The 27,964-nt window shown below is 26.0% G+C and overlaps 1 protein-coding gene across 1 annotated transcript in view; it reads left to right on the forward strand.

The window, feature by feature from the left end:
* LOC122504153 (headcase protein) overlaps positions 1 to 27,964 on the forward strand; it is a 272,373-nt gene that overhangs the window by 239,983 nt on the left and 4,426 nt on the right. The gene's annotated exons all lie outside the window — the stretch shown is intronic.

The raw sequence follows: 27,964 nt of genomic DNA on the forward strand, positions 1-27,964 counted from the left end.
TTAAATTCAAGAAAATAATTATTTACCGACAACCATATCGGAATAATTATCTAAAGAATAACACCTGACTCTAAACCAAAGAGTTCAATTGACGTCTAATAGATGTCACTAATTGCTGATATAGTCGAAATCTTCCTTAATTAAAATTCTTAATCAGCAAATAATTTCCTACATTAACTATACAGCTCTTCGACTAGTGTATGGGCTTGATCTGAGATTATAAGAAACGTGAACGTCCAGGCTGTGTTGGCATGGTGCATTGGTAGGCGTTAGTCCCGCGAAAGGCAGCTATTAACTGGGGTTCGAGTCCTCACAGATGCACAGTGCAGTCGTTCACGCAGCTTATTTTTTCAGATCAAAAATTAAATTCAAGAAAATAATTATTTACCGACAACCATATCGGAATAATTATCTAAAGAATAACACCTGACTCTAAACCAAAGAGTTCAATTGACGTCTAATAGATGTCACTAATTGCTGATATAGTCGAAATCTTCCTTAATTAAAATTCTTAATCAGCAAATAATTTCCTACATTAACTATACAGCTCTTCGACTAGTGTATGGGCTTGATCTGAGATTATAAGAAACGTGAACGTCCAGGCTGTGTTGGCATGGTGCATTGGTAGGCGTTAGTCCCGCGAAAGGCAGCTATTAACTGGGGTTCGAGTCCTCACAGATGCACAGTGCAGTCGTTCACGCAGCTTATTTTTTCAGATCAAAAATTAAATTCAAGAAAATAATTATTTACCGACAACCATATCGGAATAATTATCTAAAGAATAACACCTGACTCTAAACCAAAGAGTTCAATTGACGTCTAATAGATGTCACTAATTGCTGATATAGTCGAAATCTTCATTAATTAAAATTCTTAATCAGCAAATAATTTCCTACATTAACTATACAGCTCTTCGACTAGTGTATGGGCTTGATCTGAGATTATAAGAAACGTGAACGTCCAGGCTGTGTTGGCATGGTGCATTGGTAGGCGTTAGTCCCGCGAAAGGCAGCTATTAACTGGGGTTCGAGTCCTCACAGATGCACAGTGCAGTCGTTCACGCAGCTTATTTTTTCAGATCAAAAATTAAATTCAAGAAAATAATTATTTACCGACAACCATATCGGAATAATTATCTAAAGAATAACACCTGACTCTAAACCAAAGAGTTCAATTGACGTCTAATAGATGTCACTAATTGCTGATATAGTCGAAATCTTCCTTAATTAAAATTCTTAATCAGCAAATAATTTCCTACATTAACTATACAGCTCTTCGACTAGTGTATGGGCTTGATCTGAGATTATAAGAAACGTGAACGTCCAGGCTGTGTTGGCATGGTGCATTGGTAGGCGTTAGTCCCGCGAAAGGCAGCTATTAACTGGGGTTCGAGTCCTCACAGATGCACAGTGCAGTCGTTCACGCAGCTTATTTTTTCAGATCAAAAATTAAATTCAAGAAAATAATTATTTACCGACAACCATATCGGAATAATTATCTAAAGAATAACACCTGACTCTAAACCAAAGAGTTCAATTGACGTCTAATAGATGTCACTAATTGCTGATATAGTCGAAATCTTCCTTAATTATTATTTATTTTTGTTATTTATTAATTTATTTGTGTTATTTATTTTTGTTATTTATTTATTGAGTTTTATTAATTATTTTTGTTATCTATTTATTGAGTTTTATTATTTATTTATTTACTTTTATTTTTTTATTTTGAATAAAAATTTATAATTCTAAAAAGAATGAGAAAACGGTAAAGTCGAAATAAAATTGAGAAATTTTGCATCGTGGCTATAAATGTTTTATTCTAAAATCAATAATCCTCGCACGCAATTTTGAAAGTAATGAACTATTCATGAACTGAAACGTAATAAATGGAATGAGGGAAAAATGTGTGCACTTTATGGTGCGAAGCAGACTTTAATTTCGAACGAAATGTTCATTGAAAGATTTTGTGCTCTTAGGTTGAATAGGGTATCGGGGCATTTTGCTGTCAGCAAATCAGCCGTAAATTTTGGTCTTTCTCTCTCTCTGTCATTTAAGGGGGAAGGTCAATTTTCAATCGAAATTCATCTTTCTCTCTCTCTCTCTCTAGTTCAACATTGAACAAAGAAATCTCGTACTAGAGTAGACATTCCCCACTGTATGTGTGTCGCACTTTTTTTTCTGTCCTCTCGTGAATTCCCGCTTGCGTGTAGTAAATCCCCTATGTATATATGTATGTGTTCTTACAGAGAAGAGGAACTTATTGCTTTTACGGGTAAAAGACCATTTTCCGGTATGTTGAAAGCCTAGTAACCTATAATGTGATACAGTACACTCTCGTGCACAGAGACTTAAATCTCACATTTGGTCCAGGAAAATTGGTTCTGGTACATGGACACTGTAAACAGGGGCAGGTGAAGCTTATCGCCTCTCTTTTATCCTTTCATTTTGTCGAGGAGAGAAAAAAAACGCTTGTGAATGGACCGTCCAGCATCCCCTCCCTCCTCGTCCAAACAAGAATCTTGATAAGATCGCGGATTACGAACCCTACATTTTATTTATTGCCAAAGACACTTTCGGAATAGAAACTCTAATATTAATATGTTTAATAGATAACAATGTAATAAACTATTTATATATTTTTTTTAAATTCTATTATCTTCGAACAATGTAAACTAGAATTTTTAGAAAAATCTACTCTTTAAAGAAAAATTATTATATTGTAGAAATCATAAGATCATTTGGTGTAAATGTAAACAGAATATCTATTTTTCACAAGAAACTTGATAATTCACTTTTCTATAGAAAAAATTTTATGGAATACAAGAAAATATTAATTTATATAATAAATTAATTAAATATTAATTAAATATTAATTAACGCATAAAAATAACTGACATATTTACTTGAATCAGATAATTTTTATTAGAGTCAATTAAATAGTATTTGCTTCAAATACTGAAATTTTTTGTTCAAAAACAATTTATTTAACTAAAGTAAAAATTATTTGATTCAAGTAAATATTTAATTGATAATTCAATTATTTTCAAAAATTATAATAATACTCATAGCCAAAATTACAATTATTTTCAAAAAAATTCCTCAATTCAATAATTTTCAATATCTACTATTTTAATAAAATTTTCTAAAAGAATTCGATTATAAAAAAAAAAATTTATAAAATTCTACGCAAACAATTTAATTATTTTCATGAATTGCTTTTATAAATAACAAAAACTCTTCTCCGAAATTGAATTATTTCCATAAATTTTAATATAATTATTGTCAAAATTTCAATTATTTTCATAAATTTTGCTCAATACAATGTTTTTTATTATCTACTATTTCAATTAAATTTTTCAGAAGAATTTAATTATTAAAAAAAATTTTTGATAAAATTCTTCTCCTGCATTTAATCATTTTTATAAATTAATGATAAAAATTTCCCAGAAATTCAATTATTTACAATTTTTTTATAAATTTCTTCGCAGTAATTCAATTATTTTCGTAAATAATACAATTTTTTACAGGGATTCAAATTGTTTTTATAAAAAATAACAAAAACTCTTCTCCGAAATTGAATTATTTTCATAAATTTTAATAAAATTCTTGGCAAAATTTCAATTATTTTCAAAAATTTTCCTCATTTCAATGATTTTCCAATATCTACTGTTTCAAGAAAATTTTTCAAAAGAATTCAATTATTTAAAAGAAATGTGAATAAAATTCTTTTCAAACATTTAATTATTTTCATAAATAATAAAAATTTCACAGGAATTCAATTATTTACAAAAATAATAATTTTTTTTAGGAAATCAATTATTTTTATAAATAATAAAACTCATCGCAGAATTTCAATTATTTTCATAAATTTTTCTCAATACAATCTTTTATATTATCTACTATTTCAATAAAATTTTTCAAAAGAATTGAATTATTAAAACAATTTTTTGATAAAATCCTACGCAAACAATTTAAATATTTTCATAAATAATAAAAATTTTATAGGAATTCAATTATTTACAAATTTTTTATAAATATCTTTGCAGTAATTCAATTATTTTCGTAAATAATACAATTTTTATACATATAATAATAAAATAATAATAAAATTTTCCAAAAGAATTTAATTATTAAAAAAAAATTTTAGATATAATTCTACTAATATATTCAATTATTTTCATAAATATTAAAAATTTGTCAGGAATTCAATTATATACAAATTTTTTATAAATTTATTCACAAAAATTTGATTATTTATAAAAATAATTTATTATAAATAATCAAATTTTTACAGGGATTTATTTTCAAAAATAATAAATTTATTTTATGATTTAATTTATTTTTATAAATAAAAAAGCTCATTATAGAATTTCAATTATTTTCAAAATATTTTTAATCAAATTTCTTAAAAGAATTTAATTATTTTCAAAAATTTTGATAAAGTTCTTATAAGAATTCAATTTTAAGAAATATTCAATAAATTATTTATTTTTGTATTTAAAGAATTTTAATTTTCGCAGAATTTTCGAATGAAAAGTGACTTAAAAATGAATTTCAGTTAAAGTTGTCGATAATTATTGAATATTAGAGGAATTATAGCTTGAATTTTTAGAAATAATTGAATTTTGAAAAAGTTAGAAATTAAATTTTTGAAAATCTGAATTTTTCATACTTTTCTAATTGAATTGTTTTTTGAAATTATTTGATATTTTTATGTTCTTATATATATTTAATTGAAGAATTTCCTAATAATCGATGAAATTTCGTAACATTTAATTGTAATAAATAAAATGGTTTTGAAAATTCTCAAAGAACTTTTTCAAAAATTATTAACAATAATTGATTTAAAGAAGAATTTTAGTTAAAAATTCTAGAAAAATAATAATTGAATTGAATTGAAATTCTATTAAGCAATTAGTAAAATCTGAAAATAATTAGTAAAATTTCAGTATTTGTTAGTGAAATTATTATTAAATTATTTGGTGGAAGACTTTTTGTCATTTCATTAGTAACTTTCTACTAATTCAGATTTAGAGAGAATCAGAATATTCCTTAAGAATATTCTTTTTAATAATAATATTTATTTGTTATTTATTTAATTTTTCTTGTTTATTATATAAATATTGACAAAAATTGATAATTAGATTCGTTTCCTGTTAAGGCGATGAGAGGAACCTTGTACCAGTTTGTAAATTCCCTGTAATAGCAAATATACGTCTAATTAAAAAACATACATATATCGTTATGTAAACGTGTTTTTGCAAAAGTGGTGGGTGTGTTACGCGATTATGCGTATATATATTTATAAACACAGATACATTTGTGTTTTTATATCAACTCGTACATACACGATATAAACTCGTGACTTCGTTGATTTGTTCGTTAAACTTCAGTGTTATCAACACATTATAAAACGCGCGCGCCTCTACAAATCCCCGCGATTCAATTTGCAAATACATAGACACGACAAACGATGCAACAACATTGTATCGATAAACATCTACATTGACTTCATCGCGGGGCTAATGCACTGTAATCTCCATGCACTTATAGGTGAAGAATCTCAATGCCACGCGTTCTTTGCATTCAACAATATTCTGGCTAGCACCTCATCAATTTACAACCTATATATAGTAGAAATGGATACCTACTATAGTAGGTATCAATATTATGTTTACTTTTTTTTTATTTAAATTAAATATATACAATTCTTTTATTTCTTCTCAACTTTATTTCAAAAAGAGAAAACAAATTAATTTTTTTTTTTTGCCCCTCTTTATTGAAAATAAAAGAAATTGAAATTAAAATCGAACCGAAAAGTACTTGGGTTTGATAAAAAAAAAACGAACTTTATGAGTTTTTGATGCAGTCATAAACATGAATTAGATCCCGATTCAATTGAGATAAAGATTCTGCCGAGAACATAATAATAGGCGCTGCGAGAAAAGTGATATAGCGCGCCACTTCGTTAGGTCTCAGTTATAAGGCAAGTCACATTAATGGAATGATCTGAAGAGATTGGGTTTTCAGGGACTCGAAGGACGCCCTTGACGAGAAGTAATGAAAAAGCAGGCGATAGGCCGATAGGGACGCGAATTTTTTTCTTCTTTCTTTAACCCTCCCCTTCCTCCCTTCTTCCGCCCTCTTTTTATCCCATCTCTTATTTCCGATTTCGTTGACTCTTAGGAAAACTTTTTCCTCTCTTCCTTAGTCTACCCCCCGTTATCCTTCTTCTTTAAAAAAAAAAATCAGAAATCGTCTTTCTACATTCAAGATTGAAAATTCTTAACAGGGGATTGAAGTCAGGCAATTATGAGTATTTCTGTTTTTTTGACAATGACTTTCTTGATCATACTTTTGGCATAATTCGTCAGTTCAAACTCGTTGCTTATTTTAACAATACATAACAAATCTTATTTGGATCTTAAAAGTTTTGACGTAAAAATATTTTCCACCTTTTTTAGAATAAAAGTATTGTAATTTTATCATTATAAAGTCATTGTTAACACAAACCTTTATTTTAGAATTAATTAGGTGATTTTTCAACTTACCTATTGTCATTCAAAGGTTTTGTGGAATAGTTGCTGTTGAAAGATAAAAAATGTTGATTGACTTTTTTTATTAGCGAATTCAACATTAAATCTGTATTTTCGAATTTATCTTCAAGAACAAACAGAACTCGATACAGTTTATATTCGTTTTGCAAATAATTCATTAATCCATCAAAATAATTTGTTGTTGCAGGTTTTTCTAGACTAATAGTTGAACGTTCTGCAAGAATTTTTTTTTCCACAAAATATAAATAATAAAATATATTCCACTAAGCTTCATATTTACAACCACATAGTACGACTGACAAAAAGTGACTGTAGAGTATCAAACCAAAATTGAAAATATTATTTCTAATCGATTCTTTATATATTCGAGTTAGGTAATGAGTTAGGACGTGAGGAAATACAAATCATTCAAGTTTATTTATTTAGCAGACAAGTAGTTTACATTTTTGTTTAATATAATTGTTGCTATAACGACTAATGTCTAATATTTATATCAGAAGTACCTGTTTGGACATTTTTTATAAATTTAAGAGTACATCAAACATGAGTATTTTTTATGTACCTTTAACTTAATAATATTATTTTACTTCGATGAAATAAAATTTATGTGTAACTACTGTCTTTACTTTATCGATTAAATTGAAAAGGTTTTTAGATGTTAGAAAGTTCTTGTTTCCTTAATTTATTGCTGCAAACTTTTTGACTTAATATAAAATTATAGAAAGAAGTTACATTGATGTCACATACAATGAATTTGTTTAATATCCTAATCTAAATCTCGAATAGAAGGAATTTAATCTGTTCCTAAAAATTCTTGTAAATAATTCAAAGAGAAAGCTGATTATTGAAATAGAGTATCCAAAGCCTAACACATAAGATATTATAAAAAAACAGTTTATCCTGTTTAATCTCTTCTGGCGGTGAAATTTTGCCTGGCAATACGTTATTTACAGAATAGACTTTATCAAACAACCCAAACTCTGTAGCTCTTAGAATTATTTTATTGTAATAATCTGAAAATTTTTGCTTACTATTCGTTTCCCACATGTTAAAATGATAGGCAACAGTTTCTGACAATATTTTAACATTCGCCTCTTCTCCTTTTGATAATAAATATTTATATACATAATTTTCAGCATCAGGAAGAATGCAGCTAATATTTTTATACTTAGTCAAACATTCTAAACAGATTTTCGCCTCCCACGAAATAGAATCTCGATGACGTTTAGCTAATAGCTTTTTAATGTAAGGAGCTGTAGTAGATCTTTTTATTTGATTGAAAAAACCTTCATCTAATAGCGGTATTAAAGACGAATCAGCTAATTCTTCTAAAGTTGAAATTTCAGGTGCCGTCTGTAGACTAATGTCCAATATTATTGAATAAAAATAACCTGTGTAAAGAATGCATGTAATCAATAAAGAGCCAAATACAATTCTTTCCAACCAATTATTTGGTTCTTGATTCGCGGGCATTCCAATTATAATTTGACTGATGTTTAACGTTTCCCATGTTTCTCTGTTGAATTTCATAAAGAAAGATATCAATCTAATGATAATAATCGTGCCGACAGTGATCAATATCATTTGTAAAAGTTGGGGTGAAAAATCCATATCGTTTGTTATTTTTTCCGTTATTGGAATTACAGCTTTAATGACACCAATTTTTTGAATTCGTAGAATATTATGCAGATGTGGCATATAGGGATTTTCCAAATTTAAGGTCAAACGTGGCCATCTGAAAGCTTTATTTTCTTGTGTTAGTTTAGCATTCAAGGCTCGAGCAAAAATTTCTGTTGTTCTTTTTTTCATCCACCGTGTTTTCTCGATATCATACTCCCTATATAAAACACTGAAGTTAAAGTTCCATTTCTTACCCTTAAGATCTTTTACTTTATCCGGAAACCATTGAGTTTCAGGTGTTATATCCTGAGTAATAAGGGTTTTTTTTAACTTGACTTCTATGACTCAAAAAAGGAATTACTTGATCTTTTTCACTGTACGTCATAATTGTAATGTCAAAATAACTCAAATGCCAAAAAATATCCATGGTAGTTTCTAGATACTCATGAGTTGAATTAAATGAATTCATAATTAAACATCTTGGATTTGCCAAAACATTTTTAAAATTAATATAATCAAAGTTTCTTTGGAATAAATAATGTATTGTTTCATCATTGTTTACTTGAAAAACAAATAAAGTTGTAGTTCTATAACTCACTTCATCATACCTTTTGGAAAATAAATAATAATTTATCATTAGATATAGTACAAATTTAATAGAAATAGAAAAAAATGTTTGCTCTCACAAGAATTTAATTTGCTAAATCAACTTTTTTTTAAAATAAAAGTTTTGTAATTTTAATATATAAAGTAAATGTAATCAAAAACTTTAATTATTGAATTAACTAGATAATTTTTGATCATATGTACTATACCTTTCATCCCAAGTCGAAATTTCATTATAATTAATGCTGGAACATGGAAAATTTTGACAGACATCTTTCATTAGCGAATTCAGCACTGGGTCTGTAGTTTCGAACTGATCTTCAAGAATAAACACAACCCGGTAAATTTTAGATTCATTTTTCAAATAATTTATAAATCCATCAAAGTAATCTGTTCTTGCAGGTTTGTCTAGACTAATTGTTGGATGTTTTGCAAGAATTTCCTTCCACAAAATACAAATAACAAAATATATTCCACGAAGCTTCATATCTAGAACTATTTAGTACGACTGACAAGAAATGACTGCAGAGTATCAAACAAAAATTGAAATGATTATTTCTATTTAATTATATAAAAATTCATCGTTTTAGGAAACGTTATTTATTTTCTCAAGGACATGAAATGTAATTTAAGAGGTAATTTAATTTAAGTGAATTTATTTAGAAGCCAAGTAATTTCCAGTTTTTGTTGATAAAATTGTCGCTATAACAACTAAGTCTAATATTAACCAGAAGTACCTGCCTGAAAATTTTATACAAAGGTAAGAGTATATCAAACATTAGTAAGTTTATATATATGTATTTTATTTAATAAAATATTATTTAATAGATAACATATTTAAAATTACATAATTTTTTTTTCTTTATTTTCAAAATTTAGTCCCTACGTAATTGACTACAGTAATTAGCACTATACTCTAAATAAGTGTGAATGGATAAAAAGAGTCAAAAGGTAGAATTTTCTATATGTACAATGTCTCGCGAGAGGATCCTTTAACTAATTTCAATTTATGCGATCAAATGAGTCTGACGAGGATTCACGTTCAAAATGATTAACTCTGAATTTCTAGTGGTGCAATTAGGACGATTGCTATGTTCGTTGGTACGATTCCCAACAATTTACTCGAAAAGCCCTTTCTCTCTTCTCTCTCTCTCTCTCTCTCTATATATATATATATATATCGTTCCGTTTTCTCACTCGTCAAAGGCATTTAGCTCCTCTCTGACTATATTCATTCCATTTTGGCTCTGTCGTCTTTTCTCCCGGTTGAGAATTTTGGAATCCTCGGCACGTTGAGGTTTTGCTGAAATTGCGTGTCCTTAAGGAGGCACACAAAGATAAGGGATAGAAGAAAAGTGTTTCTTCATTCCATTTTAGGAGTGTAGGAAATTTTTCGACAAAATTTAAAGAAATGAAGAGTTCAAATTGAAAGATAAATATAAAATTAGATTTTATATCATTACATTATTAATTAAATAAATTTAATTAATTAATTAAAACGACCGATAATCCTTTTATTCTAAAATATCATTATTATCATATAATTCTTTTATTCATTAATTAAATGAAGTGAATTAGAATGGAAAAATGAACTTTTAAAAAGAAGAAATCAATTATCAAAATTGTCCTCTGAAATTTCTTTCTTTTGTCACCTGTTAATATTTAAAATATTGTAATTCGAGAATGAGGGATATAAAGCGAACCAAAGAGATCAGTTTTGGGCTTTCGGGAGAAATATAGTCCGAAAGGTTCGTATGTGTGTGTATGTGTGGGGGGAGGGAGGGGATCCTTGGGGAAAAAGCACATGAAGCTTAAGGGGGCTATGGAAACATTATATTCCGTGGGGAATTTCGAAAGTCGTACAACCGAGAAGGAAAACACGAATTTTGTGCCTGTAACGTAAAATTGCCACGTACCTTACTGGGTAACGCTAATACTCCACATGGGAAACCACATCTCTTTGGTGCTCTTTCTCTCTCTCTTTTTCTCCTTTTATTCGATGTGCTTCAAGTATTTGGGCCAAGGCACACGTACGCAATCACGTTTCCAGCTCGTCTAATCTCAGCTTCCCGAAAGCTTCCCCTAGAAAGTGGAAAAAGGAAATTTTTCATCTCTCCATAAAACACGATCATCTTACATCAATTTTCACTTGTTTTTTTGTACTTAATATACGTTTAGTGCATTTAATACATTTTATACTTTTTGTACAATTTCTACAATGAGAAAAATAATAGAGTAACTTTTACTATTATTATAAAGTAAAACTAAAACTGTCTGTAAGTTTAGCAATTTCTGTCGATTTTTACTATTTTCAAAGTGAATTTTGTTATGTTCCATGAAGTAGATTTTATTAATTTTTACAAAAATGTAAGTCGATCTTAGCAACTTTCACTCCAAAAATAATAAAAAGTTAAATTAATTGTAATTTATAAGAAAATCCTGAATTTTTACGTCTTTTTTGTTTGTCTCATAAACTATGAAATTACCATGAATTCTAATACAAAACTTTCAATTTTTCTAATTCTGACAATAATTTCTTTTTAAATAATTTAATTCTTGAAAAACTGTATCATAAAATTATTACTTATAAATTATTTAAAGAATAATTTTACTTAAATATTTCAAAATTAATTTAATTTTAAAACAGTTAAGTTTACAATTTTCATAAGTTGATAAATTTCAAAATTCTAATCAAATTCTTCTCAAAATATTAACATTTTTCAATGCATATTCAATTAATTATTAAAAATAATGGATTTACAAAAGAATTTTAATTAAAAACAATTCTTTAAAAAATTCTTAAAAAAACATTCTTTAAAAATTTTATTAATTCTAATCAAATTCTTCTCAAAATATTAACATTTTTCAATGCATATTCAATTAATTATTAAAAATAATGGATTTACAAAAGAATTTTAATTAAAAACAATTCTTTAAAAAATTCTTAAAAAAACATTCTTTAAAAATTTTATTAATTCTAATCAAATTCTTCTCAAAATAGTTACATTTTTTAATGTATATCCAATTACTTACTAAAAATAATGGATTTACAGAATAAATTTAATTAAAAACAATAAAAAAAATTGATTTTTGGAGAAGTTACAATTATCTTTATAAATAATAAAATTCTTCTTCGCAATTCAATTATTTTAAAAATTTTTAATAAAATTCTTGTCAAAATATCAATTATTTCAGTTAATTAAGAAAAAAATTTTGATAAAATTCTGCTCAAATATTGAATTATTTTAATAAAAAATAAAAATTTCCTAAAAATTCAATTATTTACCATTTTTTAAAATAATTTTCTTCACAATAATTCCATTATTTTCATAAATAATAAAATTTTTCATAGAGATTCTAATTGTTTCAAAAATTTTAATAAAATTCTTGGCAAATTTTTATTAATATTCTTCGAAAGAATTCAATTCTTTAAAAATTTGTTGATAAAATTCTTTATGAGAATTATTTATTTTTGTATTTAAATAATTGAAATCTCGCAGAATTATCTAGTAAAAATTGATTTAAAAATGAATTTTAGTCAAAATTTTTGATAACGATTGAATAGTAAAAGCATTGTAGCGTACATTTTTAGAATTAATTGAATTTTGAAAAGTTATTAAATTATAATCTTTGAAAATCTCAATTTTTCACACCTTTAACCAACAATTCTGTAGAATTAATTTTTTTGAAAAAGTTTAGTTGAACTTTTTTTTGTAATTATTTGAAGTTTTTATTTTTTAATATAATATTTAATTGAAGCATTTCCGAATAATCGAAATTTTGTAAAATTGAATTGTAAACGAATGGATTTGAAAATTGAAAAAATAGAATGGAGTTGAAAATTGAAAAACTTTTTAAAAAATTATTAAAAATAATTGATTTAAAGAAAGAATTTTAGTTCAAAATTCTAGAAAATAATAATTGAATTGAAATAAGGAAAATAATTTTGAAGAATTCTGTTGAAGAATTTAATTTTGAAGACTCGGGGTTGATCGATTTCTTCATGTTTTTAATAATATTAATTAATTAATTAATTAATAATGTTATGCAACATTTTTTTGAGTTTCTAATATAATTTTCAGAGTGAATCAGAATATTTTTTAGGGTCGAGGAAAAAGTCAAAATTTTCTCTGGAAATCAGGGAAAACAAAATTTAATTTTTTTGTCAACCTTGAATTTATACATTTTCCACATTTTGTAAATTTAATACATTTTGAACAAAATTCACATTCAAAATTCAAAAAGCTCTTCAAGTTATATATTTATAAATTCAATGAGAGAAAAAAAAATGACTGAAATTGACAGGCGATCCTCTAGAGAGAGAATTGTGAGAGGGAGTGGAAGAGCCTGGCTGGTCATTACATGCAGTCCTGTTCGGAAATTAATTATACGCACACTGGTCATTTTTTGGGCGAATTACGCTAGAGAAATCGATAAGGTTAATCGATATCGTTTTTGGTATGGTTATAGAAAAAACAAAAAGAGAATAAATGAAAGAAGAAAAAAAATCTCCATCCCTCTGCAATTTGTGCCCAGAATATATAGTCGAGTTGTGCAAATATTAGAGAAAAAGAGAATCCCCCCCTTGACGGTATTAAAAGAGAACAAAGAGAGACTAGACTCTTCACACACATGTTTCGCCTACCCGAGAATTTATTCCCCGTATGAAAAATTCTATTTGAAAAAAAATCCTCAGTTGACAATTCAAAATCAAAATTCTAATCCCTGAATTTAGCGTCGATTTTTTTTTTCTTTTGAAAAATCGAGAGTGATAACTTTTTTTCAAGATTTTTATTATTTTTTTTGTTTTCAAACAGGTTTTTAGGTTCAGGAACCTTTTGGGTTAGTAATTAAATTTTTTGTTTGAATGTTGCGTCAAGACTATTTTTTACAAAACAAGACTTTCTCATTTTTGATGAGAATGTAAAAAGAATGGTCCCGGTTGACGAAATTGATTAAAAAGAAAATTTGAAACAAGGAAAATGAAAGTTAATTATAAACATAAATGTAATTATTTATAATTTATAAATTTATAATTATTTTATAATTTCTCTTGTTTTCTTTCCTATCTATTTTGTCCGCTGCGTTTGTCAATGTTCATTTGTCGAAGTACAGAGGGGACATGGCAGTTTTATTTTCGGTAGGGGAAAAGTGGCCTTATAAATCAAGCACGAGCCGAGACGAAGAGAGGTTAAAATGGTATAGGGATGTCTTTCAAGTGTTAAAGGTCGCAATGTATAAGGAAGGGTAAAAATCCCTAATCCCCGCGAATCTTGTGGGCCCGGTCTCTCATCCTAATTCAAAAAATAAGACTCGAGAGAAATTTATCGCACCAACAACGTTCACTCATTTTTCTTCCATCGCTTCTTCTTCTTCTTCTTCTTCTTCTTCTTCTTCTTCTTCTTCTTCTTCTTCTTCTTTATTTTTCAACTATTTTCGTAATTTAAATTTTCTTCCTAACTTTAGATTTTAACCCTTAAAGGCACACTTTTCCCAAACCTAAAAATAGAAATTTTGTACTTCTTTATTTTGAACTTTAAATATTTTAATAATTATTTTAATTAAATAGAAATTTTTTTCAATCTAAATCTAAAAATATATAGTTGAGGATATGTAAGGATAAGAGTATATATTGTAGGAAGAGAAAAAGTTACAAAGAAGAGTGAAAGGTTTTTTTTATATATATTTCTTTTTTTTCCGCGAGGATAATTAAAAGAGGTTTAGTTTATTTCAAAGGCCTTTCATTTCCGTCAGCAGTAAAAAGAGTTTCGGACACATTCTACAGGGGAAAAAAAAATACCTTTTCCTCTTGGCAAACATTCTTGTTTGACCCTGGAGAACGATAAAGACTTGGCCCAAGAAGTAACGAATCCAATATAAGTTTATGTCCAGGAGATTACATTAAAACTTCACGTAATAGAATATTTAAGTACAACCCATAAAAGTTTTACCAACACTATACATATATAAACATTTTTCTTACATAATCATTCGAAAATCTTTCGAGAAAAATAAATATACAATCACTTCATTCAATTACAACAATTTATTGAATCATTTCCATTTTTTTTTCTTTCTACTCTTTTTTTTACAATTTTCATTAAAATAAAAAATAATTACAAAACAATTTTAAATCATTATCTATTTTTTCTTCTTTCTATTTTTTTTTGTTTTACAATTTTCATTAAAATAAAAAATAATTTATTAATATTAAATCGTTTCGATTCCTTTCTTTCTAATTTTCATTCAAATTAATTACAGGGAAAATAGAAAAAAATTTCCTACATCATTTTTTTTTCTATCTCGGTTACAAAAATAATTACAAAATTGTAACATAGAGTTTATAATGGAACTATTATTGGGAAAATTTATACATGCATTTACCATATGTAGATAGTGGGAAAAATTTTCGTTTTAAAGAAACTTTACACTCATCTGTCAGGGAAAGAAATTTTTCTTTAGACGCAATTATCAGTAATCGGCTTTTTCATGCGAAAATTGAAAGTAAGCCGCTTATGGAATCGAATAAGAAGCCAAACGAGAGTGCGGAAGATGAGGAGGAGAAGAAAAAAAAATGGAAGAAATAACCTCTCGTAATAAGTGGTTACGCTAAACTTCTAGTGCAAAAAAATCCCCCTATGAACACAAATTTTATGAGCCATTTATCAGAAGCTTTAAAGTACTATTTGAAAAAATTTCAATATAAATTTTCATTTATTCCGTCAATACTGTGAATTGTTTCACTAGATATCGAAATTTAATTCGTATTTTAATTAATTTTAATAATTTAATTCGTTCTTTAATCAATTTTAATAATCTAATTCGCTCTTTTGTTAATTTTAATAATTTAATTCGCTCTTTTATTCATTTTAATAATTTAATTCGCTCTTTAACTAATTCGAAAAATTTAATAATTTAATTCGCTCTTTAACTAATTTGAAAAATTTAATAAAAATTCATTAAATTTTGATTCGAAAAGAAAGAACGAGAAAAAGAAAGAACAAATTCTAAAAAGAAAAATAGAAAATACAAAATATTCAAGAAACAAAGAAGCCGCGAGAGAAAAAATTTTTCGAAACGGAAAATAGAAAAATAAACAAAGAAAAATACAAAATATTCAAAGAAATAAAAATTTCATGAGAAAAAGAGAAAACATTTTCGAAATAAAAAATTGAAAAATAAGAAAATGAAAATAGAAATTAGAAAAACACGAAATACTCAAGAAACAAAGAGTCCGAAAGAGAGACAGAGAAAGGAAAGAGTGGAAAAAAAATTCCAAAATGTAAAATTGAACGTGAATCTTCGTTGCGGACAAAAGCTTTATAATTCTCTGCCGGGCATTTCGCATATAATGGAAATCCCCTCGACGCGTTCAAAATACCGCGAATAATAAAAGGGCCACCACCACACCAACTTAAGAATAGTTGGTTGGTGAAAACCAAAGAACGAAGCGTATGTTGATGATGAGACTGAGGTTTCATGAGTGGTCCCCAGGCGATTTCTCCCCTCTTCTTCGTTCCCAAAAAAAAAAAAGAAAAAAAAACAGAAAGAAAGGAAAAAAAAATTAAGAAAGGAAAGAAGCTTGTATAACCTTGCCACCGACCATCATCCCCTCCCCACTCCTCGTTCTTTTTTTTCACTTGTTTTTCGTCTCTTTTCTCATAGTTTCACGAACAGACGTTCATTCTATATCTCAAACCATTGTTCCCGGGGAATTTTTTTCTCCTTTTATTGTTTCCGTTTCCTTCTACGCATTACTTCATGTCTCCCTCCCTTTTTCTCTCTGTCTTTTTTCTTTCAATGAAACAAGAAAGGGCTAAATTTACCAAAAAGTACTATTTTCGTGTAATATTTTCATTTTTTTGTCCTTTAATTTCTTTTTCGGATTTTCTGTTTTTCTATTTTTTGTTTTCTTCATTTTTCTATTTTTTCTTTTTTATTTATTTTTTTATTTTCGTTAAATTGGTATAAAAAATTGTTTTTATTCTGTATTGATTTCCAAGGGAGAAATATTTCGTTTGAAATATATTCTAATGGGATATTTTATTATTGAAAAAAACATTAGGGAAGAAGAGTAATTTTTTTGGAATATTATATTATGAAAAAATTTAATAGGGTAGGAATAATTTTTATGGAATATTATTAGGAAGGAAATATTTTTACGTAATATTATTAGGCATAAAATATTTTAAACATATTTTTTATATTTTTTTTTATTTTTTAACATAATATTATTTTGCAGGAAGTATTTTTAACGAAATATCATTCAGCAAGAAGTATTTTCCATGCATAATTACTTAGCAAAAAGAAAATTTGTTATAAAATACTATTTAGCGAAAAATATTTGTTATCCAATATTATTTAGTAAAAAATATATTTAGCAAATATATTTTTACGAAATATTATTTAGCAAAAAATATTTGTTCCGCAATATTATTTTGCAAGAAATATTTTTTTAGCCAATATTAGTTATAAAAAAGTTATCAAAAAAAATATTATTTAGCAAAAAATATATTTCACGAAATATTATTCAGCAAAAAATATTTGTTACGAAAGAGTATTTAGCAAGAAATATTTTTTGAAATATTATTTGTCAAAAAGCATTTGCAATGGAATATTATTTCGCAAGGAATATTTTTAATAGACTATTATTTAGCAAAAAAAAAATAATTAACATTATTTAGCAAGAAATATTTTTATCGAATATTATTTAGCAAGAAATGTTTCGAACGTAATATATTATTTAGTAAGAAATGTATTTTAGGAAATATTATTTGAAAAGAAATGTATTGAACGAAGTATTATTTAGCATGAAATATTTATTTATGAAATACTATTTAACAAGAAATATTTTTAATGGTTTATCATTTGTCAAGAAATATTATTTATGAAATATTATTTAGCAGAAAATTATTGTTTTGAAATTCTATTTCGTAAAAAATATTGTTAATGCAATATTATTTAGCAACAAATATTTGTTATGAAATACTGTTAATCAAGAAATATTTTTTGTGGAATATCGTTTGTCAAAAAAATATTTTTTATGGAATATTATTTAGCAAGAAATATTTGTTATGAAACACTATTTAGCGAGAAATATTCTTGATGGAATATTACTTAACAAGAAATATTTTTGATGGAATATTACTTAGCAAGAAATATTTTTGTTACGAAATTCTATTTAGCAAGAAATATTGTTAACGCGATATTATTTAGCAACAAATATTTGTTATGAAATACTATTTATGAAGAAATATTTTTTTAGAATGTAATTAAAAAAGATATCAGGCAATATTTAAATTATAATTAAATTTATCAGGTAATAATTTTTTTTCAGAAAGCAAAATAAAAATTTTTTTTTAAAAAACATATTAAGCAAGAAATATTACATTTCGCAATATTAGGGTAGAAATTAATATTACGATAATATAGTTTACATTGAATGGAGGTCGAGGGGAAATTAGGGAAAATGAATATTAATTAGCATTGGAGGGGGGGTTAATGTTTAATAAGCTCGTTTATTTAATCTCGTCATGTACATTATGAGTAGAGAGAGAGAGAGAAAAAAAATTGAGAGAGGGGAGACGATCCAGACACAGAAAAAGATTCTCCTTTGTCTGGTCGTCGGCTCTCTTTCTCTCCCCCTTCGTTTGGAGACATCATCAGTGGGTCAACGGAGTATCGTTGCGGAAATGTGAGAATACTACAACACACTTTCACTCTCGACCATATCACACATTGAAAAAAAGGAAAAAGTTTACTAAACTTATATCGTAAGAGCTTTTTCGACGTTTTCCGGCCTAAAGGGCCACTACCACTTTTACCCTATCTCATAAATCCCCCCCCCTCACTCTTTCTGCCTGCCTGTCTGTCTTTCTTTCTGTGTGACCCCCTTTTTTCCCAGTCCCGCAAGAAGTTATACGATCGTCTCCAAAGCACTTTACAAAAACTATAACGACTTCTCTTTACACACCGTTGTGTCTCTCTTTTATAGAATTTCTCCGAATTGTTATTTTTACTTCTTGGGAAATTTTTTTTTCTACTATTTTTCGCCTTGTTAATTAATAGTCTCTCATTAGCACAATAAAAAGGAAATTAAACATTTTTGAAAATTTAATCAAATATTTTATTTAAATATAATTAAATTTTCTAAAAAATACAAATCAAAACTTAGAAAAAATATCGTTTTCGAATTTAATGTAAGTAATTATTTATTTTAGTGGAATTACAATTTTTTTATTTCAGTATTGCCATGTTTAAAAATGACTTAATTTATTGCTATTAAAACATACATTTTATTAAAATAATTTTAATTTATTAAATTATAAAATAAAAAAAAAAATTCTAACAAAAATGAATATTTCGTTTATTTGAACGTTAAAAACTTGAGGAAAATTCTCTTCTAATTAAATGTAATTATTTAATTAAGAAAAAGTTCGTTCGGAAAGTTTAAACAGTGGAATTATTAATTTTGACATAAATTGAAATGGAATTTTTTTTTTAAATATTTAAATATGGTTATAATGTTCCTTTTGGTAATTATCACTAAAAGGGGTTAGAGTTGGGAAACATTCCCCGAAAGCAATTTCGAAAATTACTTTTGGTCCGGATGCTTTTTGCCGTCAAGATGTGCGAGAAAGTTTGAAAACAGTTTTGTTTCACTCCGCTCCTAATATACTTTATGATTAATGCAGAGAGCAAAACATGTTTGAAGGGTTGCGTGGGGTATAAGATTTCATAAAATTTTAATCATATCTGATAAAAATTACGGGGATTGTTTTCGTAATCTGACACTTTTTCTCTCGAACCGTTTTTTTTTTATTTCTTGCTATCCTATCTTTTTTTCACTCCTTTCTCTCTTTTTATTTTTTTCTCTTTTTTTCTCTCTCTCGCTCCTTCTCTTTTTTTCTCTATTTTTTTCTCTCTTGCTCTGTTTCTCTCTTTTTCTTTTTCTCTATTTTTCAAGAAATATTTTTTCGTCAAAAAAAAGAGGAGAATGATTAAAAGTCTTCTCTTTCGAAAAATTTGATTATTTTCCTAACTAGTCGTCTTTTATCATTCTTCTTTTTTTCAATAATAAATCTTCATTGAAATTGATCTTGACCTTGGGGATCGCAAAGTAATTCCTTCCTTTTTTTTCTCCATGAGTCACATCCCCTTCTTGCTAAATCCTCTTATATACACGGATCTGGAAAATGGGGTTCTTACAAATTTCTTAAGACCAGATTAGATCCTAAGGAGATACTTTTACCGGTTCTTAAAATCATTTTGTTTCGTGTACCAGAAGAAAAATATTAAAATCTAGAGCAAAAGAGAATTTTCGTTTCTTTTTTTTTTTTTTTTGTAAAAAAGTTTTCAGATTTTGCAAAATTCAATTATTTCTAAAAATTCATAATATTGCTTGTAATATTCAATTATTATCTAAAATTTTAACCGAAATTCATTTTTAAATCAATTTTTTTTAGAAAATTCTGTTAAAATTTAATTATTTTAATACAAAAATAAATAATTTATTGAACAATTTTATTTTTTTTTTTAAATTTAATTCTCTCTAAAGAATTTTATCAACATATTTTTAAATAATTGAATTCTTTCGACGATTTTAAATAAAATTTTTAAGAAATAATTAAATTTACTCAGAAATTCGATTAAAACTGTATTAAAAATAATTTAAATTCTGCATTGAATTTTATTATTTATGAAAATAATTGAATTCCCAAGAAGAATTTTACTCTTTTTGAACATGTGTAATTAAGTTTCTGCGAAGGATTTTATTATTCTTGAAAACAATTGAATTTCTTCAATAATTTGTAACTTCTCCAAAATTAAATTTTTTTTTAGTGTTAACTAAAACTTTTCTATAAAACCACTATTTTTAATAATTTTTGAAAAAGTTTTTTCAGAATTTTTAAAATTCATTTTTTTTTCTGAAATTAATTTTTAAATTAATTTTTATTAGAAAATTCTACGAGATTTCAATTATTTAAATACAAAAAAAGATAATTTTATGAATAATTGAATGTTTCTTAAAATTTAATTCTTAGGTACATATATAATTTTATCAACAACTTTTTAAATAATTGAATTCTTTCGGCGAATTTTATAGTAAAATTTTTTAATAATAATTACATTTGTCGAGGATTTGATTAAAATTTTATTAATTTTATTATTATTAATTTTATTATTTTTACTATTTATGAAAATAATTGAATTCTTGCAACGAATTTTATTCAAGTTTATAAAAATAATTGAATTTTTTGGAAGAATTTTATTATTTATAAAAATAATTGAATTCTTGAAAAGAACTTTGTTAAATTTTTTTAAATAATTGAATGTTTGGATAGAATTTCATTAAAATTTTTTAAAATAATTGAATTCTTTAGGAAAATTTTATTAAAATAATTGAATTCTTTTGGAAAATTTTATTAAAATAATATATAATAAATACCATTGAATTGAAAAAAAATTTTTGAAAATAATTGAAATTTTGCCAAGAAATTAAAATTTTTGAAAATAATTTAATTTCAGAGAAGAATTTTATTATTTATGAAAATAATTGAAATTTTGACTAGAATTTTAAAAAATTTTTGAACATTATTGAATTTCTGCGTAGAATTTTATTACTTTGGAAAATAATTGAATTTCTGCAATCATTTCTAACTTTTTCAAAATTTCCAAAATTATATATTATAAATTAAATATCTATTGAATTTTTTTAGCTGGTTGAGCAGAAAATAATAAATAGAAAATAGTAAATAAAAAATTAATAAGTAGAAAATAATAAATAGAAAATATTAAATAGAAAATAATAAATAGAAAATAATAAATAAAAAATTATAAATAAATAGAAAATAATACTTTCCTTTATTCTTCTTTATTCGACTTGGACAATTACATTTCTCGTTGTGTATGTATTTTTTTTTATTCGTCCAAGTCCCATGGGTGAAATCTATCTGCAATTACCAATTTTACGTGCTATTTTGTACATGTAGAGCTTTATCGTTCCGCGACCTATGGCCGAGAACGTGTGGCAAGAAAAAAAAAAGTGCTAAATAAGAACGTCCTTTAGAAGCGCCTAAGAAATCCCTCGGGTGATTTTTTTTCGTCCCCCCTGCCCCCCCTTCACCCTTTAAGTAACCCTCGTCTTCAGACGATTGACGCACGGACCCTTCAGTCGCGCGTAAAACGAAACCAAGGAACTTTAACTTTCACGTAGCAACATCTATATTCGAGAAATGCTTCACGAAAAAGGGAAAATCATTTCCCAAATGACACGCGTGTATAAAGGAGAATTTTAAAGGCTATATAACATTTTTTTTCTTCTCCACATTATATTCTTAAAGTATGTTTATTCTAGAACTGCTAGAATATAATTACGATTTTTTTTGTTGGAAATATTTTTTTATTAACTCTTTCGATAAAAAAGTTTTTGTTACTCCTTAAAAAAAAGTTTTTTTACACCATAAAAAAAAAAAAAATTTTCTTAACCCTTAGAAAAAAAATTTTAAGCTTTACGACTTTTTTTCTATGGATTTATGGATAGGAGAAGAATAAATTTTTTCAGCGCCCTTCTTGTTTGAAAGAGATCCGCTTCCGTTACGATATTTACTCAACGAATTCCAATGTCAGTGTGCTTTCGCTATATATGTATATACATTGAAAGAATAATGTCAAGTAAATCGCGCGATTAAATGTCTTACGTCCTATATAGTATTGCTGTGCTTAAAGCACACATCAAATATCATATTTTTTCTTTGTTTGTTTTCCCTCTGTATAGATATATATATTTATATTGTTTTCCCGTATAAATATCCCGAGGGAGCGTTTCAATAAATTCATATATTTGACTGTTTCTATTCGACTCAGAATAAAAGAAAAGAAAAAAAAGTTGTTTTTTATTTTTCCAAAGTGTTTGTGTAATTTTAGAAATGTTGTTTAAAATTTTCACTCTTATCATAAAAGAGAAAGTATTTTTAGAAATATTTTATAATTCTGTTTTATTCCATCGGAAATAATTACTTCTCAAATAACTTTGAATACTTTTAAACACTTTCTAATTGCATTCATGCGGTTTAATTTTATTTTTCTATTTTTAAGTAGTCCAGGTCAATATGTGATCAGGCAAAACGTTTTTTATGTTAGACTTGCACTAAGTATACTTTTAAATCAAATCTAAGAATACATTAAAATTTTTTACCATTTTTATAAACTTAAATTTAGCTAGATTTCTATTTTTAAGTAGAAGAGGTTAATATATGGTCAGTCAGAACGATTTTTTATGTTAAAACTTGCACTAAGGATTTAAAATTAAAACCTAAAAATACTATCGAATATTTTACCAATTTTATATACTTATATTGGGAAAAATTTCTATTTCTAAGTAGAACAAATCAATATACGATCAGGCGGAATGATTTTTTATATTAAACTCACACTAAATATTTAAAACTAAAACCTAAAAATACTTTCGAATATTTTAACAATTTTATACACTAATATTTGGAAAAATTTCTATTTCTAAGTAGAACAGGTCAATATATGATCAGGCAGAATGATTTTTTTTTGCATTAAACTTAAACTAAGTATTTAAAACTAAACCAATTTTGTACACTTAAAGTTTTCTGGATTTCTATTTCTAAGTAGAATAGGTCAACATGTGGTCAGACAGCACGCATTTTTATTTTAGACTTGCATTAAGTTTTTAAATTTTTAAACTAAAAACTAAGAATATATTTGCAAATTTTATCACTTTTGTCGTAGAAAGGTTACTCTTAAAGTTTCCAAGATTTCTATTTTTAAGTAGAATAGGTCAATATCTGGTCAGGCTGAACGTATTTTTATGTTAAAGTTGCACTGGGTATTTAAAACTATTAACCTAACAATACTTTTGAAATTTTTTACCAATTTTGTATACAACAAGATTGAAAGATTCTATTTTTAAGTAGAACAAGTCAATATGTGGTCAGACAGTTCGAATTTTTATGTTAAACTTGCACTGGGTATTTAAAACTAAAACCTAAAAATACTTTTGAATTTTTTTACCAATTTTATACATTTAAATATTGATAGATTCTATTTTTAAGTAGTAGAGGTCAGTATGTAGTCAGACAGAACGTATTTTTATATTAGAAATATTTGAAACTCAAATAAAAAAAAACTCTTTTAAATTTTTTTACCACTTTAATACACTTAAAAATTTTGATGGATTTTTCTTTTTAAGTAGAACAGGTCATTATGTGATCAGACAAAAATTATTTCCAAGTTTAAACATTTACTTTATAGTAAACTCAAAGTAAAAACTAGTATTGAATTCTTTTTTTTTTTTACAAATTTTTGTCACTTAGTTTCAAATATTATTATTTTTAAGTAGATCAGGTCAAGACGTGGTCAGACGAAACGCACTTCTTCGTTGAACTTCGACTTTGGAAATTAAAATTAAAAATACTTTTCTCCAAATATTTTTCTTTTACTTTTTTTACTCTAAATATTTTTACTTTTATACACAACGTGTCAGGTTTTTTATTTTTAAGTAGAGTATCTTCGTGTATGGTCAGACAATTAATTTCCGAATTGAATATTATTATTCGTAAAAAGTATTCTGGGGTATAAAAAATAATTATCAATATTTTTTACTATCTTCGCTTTTTTACTATCTTTGCTAATTTTTAATTCTAAGTAGTTCATGTCAGTTTGTAGTCAGACGGTTCATTTTTCACTTGGACTTGATTTTTCTTTTTTTGTTAACTAAGAGTTACAAATATATTGCATTTATATGAACATCAATCTTCTAATTGCTTTTCGTAGAGAAAGTATTTCTAAATTTTAAGTAGTAGAAGTCAATGTACGATCAGACGAAGGCTAATTTTAGGTTTTTTTCAAAATTACTCGTTTTTTAAATGGTATTAACACTATTTATACTTTTAAGTTTTAAGTACTTTTTCCAGCATTGTTACACTCCCATCGATTGGATTACATAATTTCAAGTAGAACAAGTCAGTGTATAGTCAGACAAATTAGTTTTTCTTTAAAATTAGTGCCTTTTTTTATCATAAAAAGCATTAAATAATAATTTTGAACGTTGAGAGTCGATGATAAAATTCAGAGACATAAAAAAACTTGCAAAAACAAGAGTGTAATTAAAAAATAGAAACTTTTCTGCCCTCCCGAGAATATTAATCCATCAAAATATCCAACTCATTACAATGAAAATTTACATAAAAACAAACTATTTCGACCTTGAAGGAAAAGTTTAAAACAACTTTATATTTATACAGGAGAAAAAAATAAAGGGAGAATTATGAAAAGGGCTACAACACTATCATCAGCATTATCACTATTTTAACTTTTTAAGTACTCTAACAGAAATATTCAACCCTCCTGCAATCCATTATTTGCCGGATGGATGCTGAGTTATCGTTCCTCTACTTTATGATCTTAAATAAACGGAGAGGAGTTGTTGTGTGAGAGAGAGAGAGAGAGAGAGGCGTACATATTACAAGGAAGCTCGTAATCAAGTATAAGGCTACATAATCTGAATATTTCGTCGGCGTCTCGCGACTCGTAAGCTCAGGCAATAATGGCACGATGTCAACAAAGGTTGCCTCAACGTCCGCCTCAGTCGTTAAATCGTCAAAGGGCGGTACCGAAGGGTGGTTGTGCGGGACTAACTGCGGAAGATCTGGACATTTATAACCATCGTAAATAACCCTCCCCACCACGGTCATAATACTGAAAAAGGGGTTGGGGTGGGGGGGGGGAGAGGAACGTGTTATAACACCCTTACATATAGATATATAGGAGGGAAGGCCTTAAAACTTGTGCCAGACTCTAAAAAGTAAAAAAACAGTGTGGAAAAACCAGAAGCAAACTTCGTTCCCTTAATGCACGTGCACAACTGTAAAATTTAATTTCCACCCTTAAAAAAATATTTCCCATTGGCCTTCATACTTGTTTTATTGTTCTTTAATATCACTCTTTTTATGCGTACATTTCAATTTGATGTCGAATTTTCCTAATTTCAAATTTGATTTTTAAAATAGGCGGTTTCTATTCTCAAATTTGAATTAGTAATTGATTTTTTACTTCTGAAGTAGTTAATTTTAATAATAAATGGTAATTTCTACTAAATTTACTAATAAATGGTAATTTCTACTAAATTTACTAATAAATAGTAATTTCTACTAAATTTTCTAATAAATAGTTATTTCTACTAAATTTTCTAATAAATTAGTAATTTCTATTAAATTACAAGGAAAATATACTAATTCAAAAGCAAAAAGTCAGTCACTAATTAAAATTACTAAATATTTTTATTAATTCAAATTTAGAGAGTATTTTAATATTTTATGTTTTTGTATTTTTCTATTTGCGTGTAATTTTTGTATTTTTTGTTTGCATTTTATTTTTACATGTATTTTTTATTTTATTTTATTTTAATTAGAATTACAAAGTTTGTCAGGAGAAATTTTATTTTGTCTGACTTTACACTGAGTTGTTCTACTTAAATTTAAATAATTAAAAATCAATTAATGAATAAAATGAGTAGAAATTAATTAGAATTACAAAGTTTGTCAGGGAAAATTCTATTTTGTCTGACATTACACTGAGTTGTTCTACTTAAATTTAAATTAGTAAACACCAATGAATGAATAAAATGAGTAGAAATTAATTAGAATTACAAAGTTTGTCAGGGAAAATTCTATTTTGTCTGACCTTACACTGAGTTGTTCTACTTAAATTTAAATTAGTAAACATCAATAAGTAAAATCAGTAAAAATTAATTAGAATTACAAAGTTTGTCCGGGAAAATTTTATTTTGTCCGACTTCTCACTGAGTTGTTTTACTTAAATTTAAATTATTAAAATAATGTTTTATTTGAATAAGTGAATAAATTTTTGCTTTTAAATTAGTAAATTTTACCAATAAATAGTAAGTTCTAGTAATTAATTAGTAAAATGCAATAACTATTTAAATTTCTATAAATTTTAATTATAATTACTATAATAATTAAATTTCTACTAATTTATTAGCAACATTCACTGATTATTTAACGTGGACTTCGACTACATTTTTAACTATATCAAGAAAATAATTTCAATGTTCCAAAAAATTATTTTTATAATATAGTAATTTTTTGAGAGGAAATCAATGGTCAAAAAATATTCTAACCTATTTTAGATTTTTATTTTTCTCAAAAATTGATAGATTTCAAAATTGAAGCATTTTTTGAAAAAGAAATATTGTTTTAAGATTGAAAATGATAAAAAATACTATTGTTACTTAATTGTTTATATGGAAATTCACTTGTTTATTTTTCTTACTAATTTAAAATCATAATTTTTTAAAATAAAAATTTAAAAATATAAAAAAATTAGAAATTAGAAAAATAAAAAAGTAAATTTCCATTTATAAAAAAATTGTATACCAATGGTATTTTTTAGCATTTTCAACCTAAAAACGATGTTTTTTTTAATACGAAAAATGAAAATGATTTGAAAATTGGAAAAAATCAATTTTTTCAAATCCGCAATTTTTTTGTAGATACAGAAATTATTTTCCGAAATTCGAAATTTTTTTTTTCAATTCACAGTATTTATTAAACAAATAACAGTTCTGATTAAAGGTAACTTGCTTTTTTACCAGCGATTATAATTTCTTATAAAAATTTTCAGAAACAAAAAAATTTGCGCCTGAACATTCGTTGACTTGTTCTACTGAAAAGTGTGTCTTATTTCATTACGCACACGTTTGGCTTTATTTTTTATTTTATTTTTACAAAAAAGAATCATTTTCTTATAAAATGTTCTTCTATATATTCAAAAGATAAATATAAATAAACACATAATATATTATAACAAATATAAAAATATTTGTTGACTCAAAAAATCATTGGTTTAAAAAAAAATTTTCCTCATTTACCTTGAGTTGCGAAGAGAAATATTTATTTCGTCTGACTTTACACTGAGTCGTTCTACTTAACCAGGAAAAAATAATTAAAAAATACTCAATGCAATTGAGTTTAAAATTATATACAGTATGCAAATTGTTTTGTAACCAATTTCTATGTAATAAAATTTGACTAAGGGGAGGAAAGGGGTAAATTTTCAAATTTGCCTCACGTAATATGTGAACGATCCCTAAATTTACTTTTTTTCATTTAGACAATTAAAACATAGAATATA

The sequence above is a fragment of the Leptopilina heterotoma genome, unplaced genomic scaffold (assembly GCF_015476425.1).
Source record: "Leptopilina heterotoma isolate Lh14 unplaced genomic scaffold, ASM1547642v1 Lhet_281, whole genome shotgun sequence".
Taxonomy (NCBI): domain Eukaryota; kingdom Metazoa; phylum Arthropoda; class Insecta; order Hymenoptera; family Figitidae; genus Leptopilina; species Leptopilina heterotoma.